Raw genomic sequence first — 7,822 nt, 5'->3', positions numbered from 1 at the left:
TCTATTTGGAGTTCTGTAGGCTTCTTGTATGTTCATGGGCATCTCTTTCTTTAGGTTTGGGAAGTTTTCTTCTATAATTTTGTTGAAGATGTTTGCTGGCCCTTTAAGTAGAAAATCTTCATTCTCATCAACTCCTATTATCCATAATTTTGGTCTTCTCATTGTGTCCTGTATTTCCTGGATGTTTTGAGTTAGGATCCTTTTGTGTTTTTTTATTTTCTTTGATTGTTGTGCCGATGTTCTCTATGGAATCTTCTGCACCTGAGATTCTCTCTTCCATCTCTTGTATTTTGTTGCGGATGCTCGCATCTATGGTTCCAGATTTCTTTCCTAGGGTTTCTATCTCCAGCATTGCTTCACTTTGGGTTTTCTTTATTGTGTCTACTTCCCCTTTTAGGTCTAGTATGGTTTTGTTCATTTCCATCACCTGTTTGGTTGTGTTTTCCTGTTTTTCTTTAATGATTTCTACCTGTTTGGTTGTGTTTTCCTGATTTTCTTTAAGGATTTATAACTCTTTAGCAGTGTTCTCCTGTATTTCTTTAAGTGAGTTTTTAATGTCCTTCTTGATGTCCTCTACCATCATCTTAAGATATGCTTTTAAATCCGGGTCTAGCTATTCCGTTGTGTTAGCGTGCCCAGGACTAGGTGGAGTGGGAGTGCTGCATTCTGCTGATGGTGAGTAGTCTTGATTTCTTTTAGTAGGATTCTTACGTTTGCCTTTTGCCATCTGGTAATCTGTGGAGCTGTGCAGAATACACTTGACGGGGTCCCAGAACCAAGATGTCTGCTGCCGATGCTCAGGCAAAGAGCTCACGGGCCGGTCGGACCCCTTTCCTCTGGCCAGGAATTGGCTGGATGTCTGGGGCCTGTGCAGAATGTTTATATATTTTTATATTAACAAGATACATGGATCACATTGTAAACTAATAGTATTATAACCAATTAAATTTGGTTAATATTTTGTTTATGTTTTACCATATATCCCAATTTTCTTCCCGGGATTGTGTGTGCAGCAAAATGACAACCATATATTTTTAGTTCAATATCAACTGTAATTCATTGATTTACATGGTTTTGATGACCTTGACATTTCTAAGACCTGCACTGTATTCAGTACTCAATACTTGTGAATAGATGGACACTGAGTTACTCCTAACTTCATCAAGCTAACATGTTTGGGAATGACATCCCACAAAGAACAATTAATTTCTTTAAAGAATAACTGCACTGTGCAGTGGCAGCACAAGCCTTTAATCCCAGCACTTGGGAGGCAGGAGTAGGTGGATTAATGAGTTCGAGGCCAGCCTGGTCGACAGAGTGAGTTCCAGGACATCCAGGACTACACAGAGAAACCCTGTCCCAAAAAAACATGTAAAACCACACACACAAAAAGAAGTGATAAGTGAGATGAATAAGTGATAGTTGCTACTGAATCTGATGGCTTGAAAGACAACTAACAAACTTTCAGCATGTGCTTGGTGACTTGGCTAGAGTCTTAATATGTTTTTTGTTTATTTGTTTGTTTGTTTGTTTTTAATAATTATTTTCATCTACTTTGTTTTTGCACGGTATTTTTTGGAAAAGTTTAATATTTTGTAGTATTCTGCCAGACTTATTCTTAAAACGGCAGTCCTATTTGCCCTACTTACAGCAGTGATTGAAGTTGTTTATTCAATATGGCTAATGGGTGAAACCTTTGGAAATCAGCTTTCCCATGCTGAGAGTGATACTTCACATATACTTAAATCCACATATCCTACAGACAAATTATGTAAATAGATTATATATGGTTATGACTCATCTGTTCAGGTTACATAGTAGAGTATCTATATAGATGTTATGTATTTTTAATTGAATTATAAGTCTCATCACTGAGTTTTAGTTCTTTTCATATTTTAATGTAAATCAAGCCAGAAATGTAAAATATCTCCTTTTTTTTGCTATTAATTTTGTAAGTTTGAATTTTTCATATACAGTTTTAAATATATTATTATATATTTGGAAATATTATATACATAGATATGTATGTAATATAATACATGTATTATACAACACATTATTACTGAAATTATTTTATTATTACAGAGTAAACTGTTCACTCTGTATGTACAGGAAAATGATTTGTATATATAGATTTGTTTTCATGATTCATAGTTCATTGTATATTTAGGACATAAAAATAATTATCACAATAATAATAATAATAATAATAATAATAATAATAATAATTTTCAAAGCCTTAAATCTGATTTTCTTATATAATAGGCCTTTTGTGTATATGTAGTATTTGATGAGCAAAAAATGATATAAGAAAGTATTGCATTAAATTATTGGTTGTTGTACAATGGAAATCCAGTCTTTCATATACAAAATGAACTATTTTCATGATTTATAGAATTTCCGTTATTATGGAGCTTAAATGTTGGTGCTGAGCTTATTTTGTAAGAATTTTTATAGAGGATACCATATGTAGATGCCTTTATAATCTTAATCTAGTTTTGAAATTGAGCAGAAATAGATGCAAAAAGAATTTTCAAACTGGTCCTTCTGCTTCTGCTTCTTTTTTTTTTTTTTTCAGAAATGCTCTGAAATTTCAGTTACCTAAAAAATACTTGTTGCATGTAGAGAGTCGATATGAGTGAGGTCAGAAAAGTGGATTAGAAAAAGATTCTTTGATACATATAAACCTATTGAAATAAGTTTGATGGTTGTTTCTTCCCATTAAATAATTTATTTGATTTAATTTTCAAAAATTGGGATGGGCAATTATTTTGTCTCATTTCAATACTGTCATTATTATTGTTACAAGTTTCCATAAAATATATAGATCTCTTTGAAATAATTATAATCATATTGGTATTTATATTTTTTGTGTTTGCTTTTTTTTTGTAGGTGTTAGGACTGAACACTGAGTTTTATGCATGCTACATATATACTCTGCCACTAATCTATAATCTAAGGCTTTAACCACTTCTTATGATTAAATTTTATTTTGGATATTTATTATTTATTTTCCTTTTTAAACTAGGTCATTGTTACTGTTCTCTAATTTCTTAAAAGGGTGGAGTAATTTACTGCTTATCTATGTGCTTTTTTCTAATACAAACATGAGTACTATAGTGTTTGTTTGTTTACTTGTTGGTTGCCATTTAGAGACTTTGAAGCTCTGCTATGAGCACTTACTTACTCCCAATGGTATCTTATCTCCTAGGTCCTAGAACTTCATGACAGCATCATCCTGCCTCTCCCTTTTCCCTATACTTTCCCATTTCCCCCTACCATTCAAATGATTTCTTTTCTCAGCCACAAGTGCTTCCTGACATAAGCCACTACTTTAGTAGAGCATACTCTATAATGAGTCTTGCAGCAAGAGGACATGGAATCTAAACCCTGGTGCTTACATTTTAATTCTAATCACATTTGTTATTTAATATTTTTACTGAGGATACAGTGATGAGTAAAGCTAATTTTCCTACAAGAAAGTCACTGCCCCCTTTCTTCCCAGTTAAATGAATAATACATTGTCATTCGTGTTTCCACTATACTTTGTGTGAATTTATTTTTGTTTGGTTTTGTGCCATTACTTTTTTGTCCAGTTTTATAAAATTTGAACTATATTACTTGCTATTTGCTTACTTATGTATAAAAACATTATGTGAAAGTGTATCTCCCTGTATGTTGTTTCTGATGTAAACCTTACATTATCGGATTGTAATATAGTACTACTCAGAGAAAACAGTTTATTTAAGGGCTTCTTCTTCCACAGAGAAACAGGGAACAATTTTTTGATGCCACACATGATAAGCTACATCTGCGTCTTGCTCTCTTTGAGGCAGAGCTTCATAAGCCATCTTTGATGTGCTTAAGCTACTTTAAAGGTGGTGTTTTTGTTTGTGAATAAAAGATGTTTTCTTACCAATTCCTTAAGGATGCTTTTAACTTCTTACCTACAGAGAGTACAAATCAATTCCAGCAGTAATGCATCTAAAATTGACAAACTGTAACTAGACTATTTTTATATATTTTTCCCAGCAAGAATATATTATGCATGACATTACTTAGAAGCTTAAAAGCACTGTAGAAAAATAAAAAAACCACTTATTTTATTTATTACTTTATTTGGTATTTCTTTATCTACTAACTTTCCTTAATTAATATGTAAATACTTCAGTTATGAGCCAGTAGAAATTCTTAAGTAAAATATTAGCCTAATCTAAATGCTTGATATATGCATGTATATTTATGACAGATATAAAATTACAACTTATATTTTAATTAGAATAATAAGAAAACATCAGTCTGAGAGTGCAGATCAGTATAGGGTACTTGCCTCCCATATTCAAGACCATAGCTTCAATCTCTACTAACACAAAAGAAAAATAAAGACTACAGATGCTGGAGTCAGTGAACCAGACTTAAACATGGACCCTTTCCACCCAAGAGCACTGCAGATCTGTTCCTCTTTGGCTTTGTATTTGAAAATTCTCACTCTTTTTATTAATTATCTTATGTAATTTTCATAATTCAAGGTGTCTTGGGCTAACGATGTGGCCTAAAATTCTTTATGTAAGTTTCTTTCCATTGCTATTTTCATACAACTATTAAGTACTATATTTTCTTTCTTAAAAAATGTGAGGTTATGGTTTACTTAGGGTTTTATTGCTCTGAAGAGACACCATGACCAAGGCAACTCTTACAAAGGACAACATTTAATCTTAGCTGACTTACACTTACAGAGATTCAGTCCATTATCTTCTTGGAAGGAAGTATGGCACCATTGTGCTGGAGTTGCTGAGAATTTTACGTCTTGATACTAAGAGAGCCAGAAGGAGACACTTCAGCAGGAATCTAGGAGGAGGCTTTCTTCCAACCCCACCCCCACAGTGACACTCTTTCTCCAGCAAAGCCACACCTACTCTATACCTCTTAATGTTACTCCCGGGGCCAAACATATTCAAACCATCACAGGGTATAAGTAAAGGATAATCAGACTAACAGGTGGTGTGGAAGCACATATCTTAAGGCCTGCTCTCAGGATGCAGAGGCAGGTGAATCTCTGAGTTTGAGGTCAGCTTGGTTTACAAAGCAAGTTCTAGGACTGCTAGAGCTACACAGAGAAACTCTGTCTCAAAAGTACATTAATAAAAAAAAATAATTGATCCAAATCATATATAATTTATGAGTGGGGAGGGTGTTATGTTGAGGCTTCTAAATCACTGTAGCATTATAATGGCCTTAGCACTCCAAAGACCTTTTTTTCTGTGAAACTTACTCGATTAACCTGATATTCCTTACTCTACTCATCCAATTTGAGATCTTGTTTCTGTGAAAATTGTTCTAATTCATCTGATATTTTTGATAGTGTTTATAGTTACTCCTCCTGTCTACTAAAATGAACTAAAATTATTCAAAATAATTTTAATGCAATTTAATTCTCTGCATTTTCATAAATGTATGTTTTATACTTCCTAATGTATAATAAATTAGAAAGTATTTCTAGAATCATTAAAAAGGAAATAAAGAAAAATCAAGTAAAGGAAAGATGGAATAGAAAGGAAGGAAAAGAGGGAAGGAAGAAATGAATTTAAAACAGATAGCTTCTAGAGACATTACAGTAAATGAGGCATCTTAAAATTGTTAACATTATTCTGGCATAAGCCAAATTCTCAATCAAGTTCTTCTAGATGTATATGACCTATTGATTGGAAACTTCATCTATGAAGTAAGAGTAACTTTTTATTTATAAATTGGCTATTTCTTTACACGAAAACCAGTATTTCTCATGCAAATTTTGCCACTTTCAAGAAACTAAGCTAGTGGTTAAAGAGAAAGGTCAGTGCTATTTCTTGTAGCTACTAATGCAGGTCCATGTGTAACACTATTAATGCTCCTACACATTTGACCTTAACAATGAAAAGAAGAATCATGTCATGAAAGCAACTTTTAGGACTTTTCTATAATGTTAGGAGTGATAAAACATTCTAAATGCATAAGTAACAGTGCATATTTGTGGAGAAAATATAGCAAAACAATAATTTAATAAAGCAAAAGATCACAAGTTTGTGTTTTATTGAGAAGTGATCTGTATCAGCTCCTACACTGAGTGATTTCTGCATATTACATTTTTTCATATTCAGTGTTTTGAATTACTACAAATATATACATCCAATTTGACATTAAAACAAGAAAAGGAACATAACTGGGTTTTCCTCATAGTTTTTCTTAAAAGTTCTTAGGAAAACAATGGTCATGTGCATAATGCAGGGTTTTGTTTTGTTTTGTTTTTTCATTTATATCATTGTATTTGGAAATGTTTGTAACAGTACAGTGAAACTAAATGTTGGAGAAAATGGCTGCCAGTTTAGGCATCAACCATTTATTATAAAAGGGAGGCATGGAAATTTTTTACATGATGAAATATTTCAGAACATCAGTGGAATGCGCAGCTCCATGGGACACCATTTCAACAGTGATTTCAGTCGACATATTTTCCAAGAATGTCACTATCTCTAAATAAGAAATGATCCTTGTCATCTAGAATTACTTTGGTGCCTCCATATTCTGGGAGAAGAACTTTATCTCCAACTTTCACACTGTCAGGCTCAATTTCTCCACCCTTTCCTTTCCTGCCTGTCTCCAGAGCCATTAATTTTGCTTGCAATACTTTTCCTTGAGACTTTTCTGGAAGCATAATGCCACCTTTGGTTACAGTTTCAGTAGCACTCCTTTTAACCAATACTCTGTCAAAGAGTGGAAGAAGCTTCCTAACAGCTCGTCCAACCATAACTTGGGCCTCCAGACTCTGCCTCATAATGCAATTTTAAAGGAAAAGTGTTTATAAGACATATGTGTTCATGTTTTCTTGCAATAATAATAGTAGACTGCCTTAGAATCAATTATGATTGGCTAATGTCAACAAATATTCCATGAAATCTTCTGTACTCCATATCTACTTATGAATTATCTTCTGCATAATCTGCAAATGATTCCAAAATTTAATTTCCTTACATGTAATATGGAAACAAAATTTATTTTGTAACATGAAAGTTTGTAATAGCAGCTTTCAATTGTCTGATGTAATTGTTGTTTCAGAGGCTTACTTTTAAATAAGTTTACCCTTAACAGTTTCTTCTGAACTCTGGCTAGCTGGTTCAACTCAGATGTTCTGGTGAAAACTTCTTTCTAAGCTGACTGATTCAAACTTGACTTTGAACTGAATTTCTCTGCATGGCCTCAAACTAACTCTGGCATTCTGTTCTAACCTTTTGGCTCTTTCTCATTCTGTGGCTTAATTCTGTCTTCACTGTGTCTAGCTTGTTCTCTCTGAAAGCTATCTTTGTAAAACTGTCCTGATAAAAATTGCCTCAGAATTCCACAAACTGAACTACCACCAACTCAGTGACTCAATTACAGACTCACAAACTGAACTCACTGCACTGACCCCAAACTGACAGACTTGCAACTCAAAGAAAGGCCACTGTATCCTGAGTGCTGAGTTTCCAAGTGTGTACCAACACGAATAAATCTATCCTTTTGTTTATCTGAAACTAGCTCTCTTCTAGGCTGGCCTTGAAACCAGAGACCAGTTTGCCTCTGTCTGCTAAGATTAAATATATGCCTGTTTTCTAGCTTTATCACTTGGACCTAGAAGGCCTTTGGATGTGATCCCTTGCCAGAGTAGCCATGTAGCTAGATTAAAGTCCCTCTACAAAAGTTAGATAGGAAGCCGGGCGTGGTGGCGCATGCCTTTAATCCCAGCACTTGGGAGGCAGAGGCAGGCGGATTTCTGAGTTCGAGGTCAGCCTGGTCTACAAGGTGAGTG

General features: G+C 33.9%; 1 pseudogene; it reads right to left on the bottom strand.

Moving 5' to 3' along the window:
• Window positions 1-6,475: 6,475 nt before the first annotated feature.
• LOC110305345 lies at window positions 6,476-6,784 on the bottom strand (annotated as a pseudogene).
• Window positions 6,785-7,822: the final 1,038 nt, after the last annotated feature.

The sequence above is a fragment of the Mus caroli genome, chromosome 1, assembly GCF_900094665.2.
Source record: "Mus caroli chromosome 1, CAROLI_EIJ_v1.1, whole genome shotgun sequence".
Taxonomy (NCBI): domain Eukaryota; kingdom Metazoa; phylum Chordata; class Mammalia; order Rodentia; family Muridae; genus Mus; species Mus caroli.
Note: the sequence above shows the minus strand (reverse complement) of the source record. Positions and strands in the feature narration are given on the sequence as shown.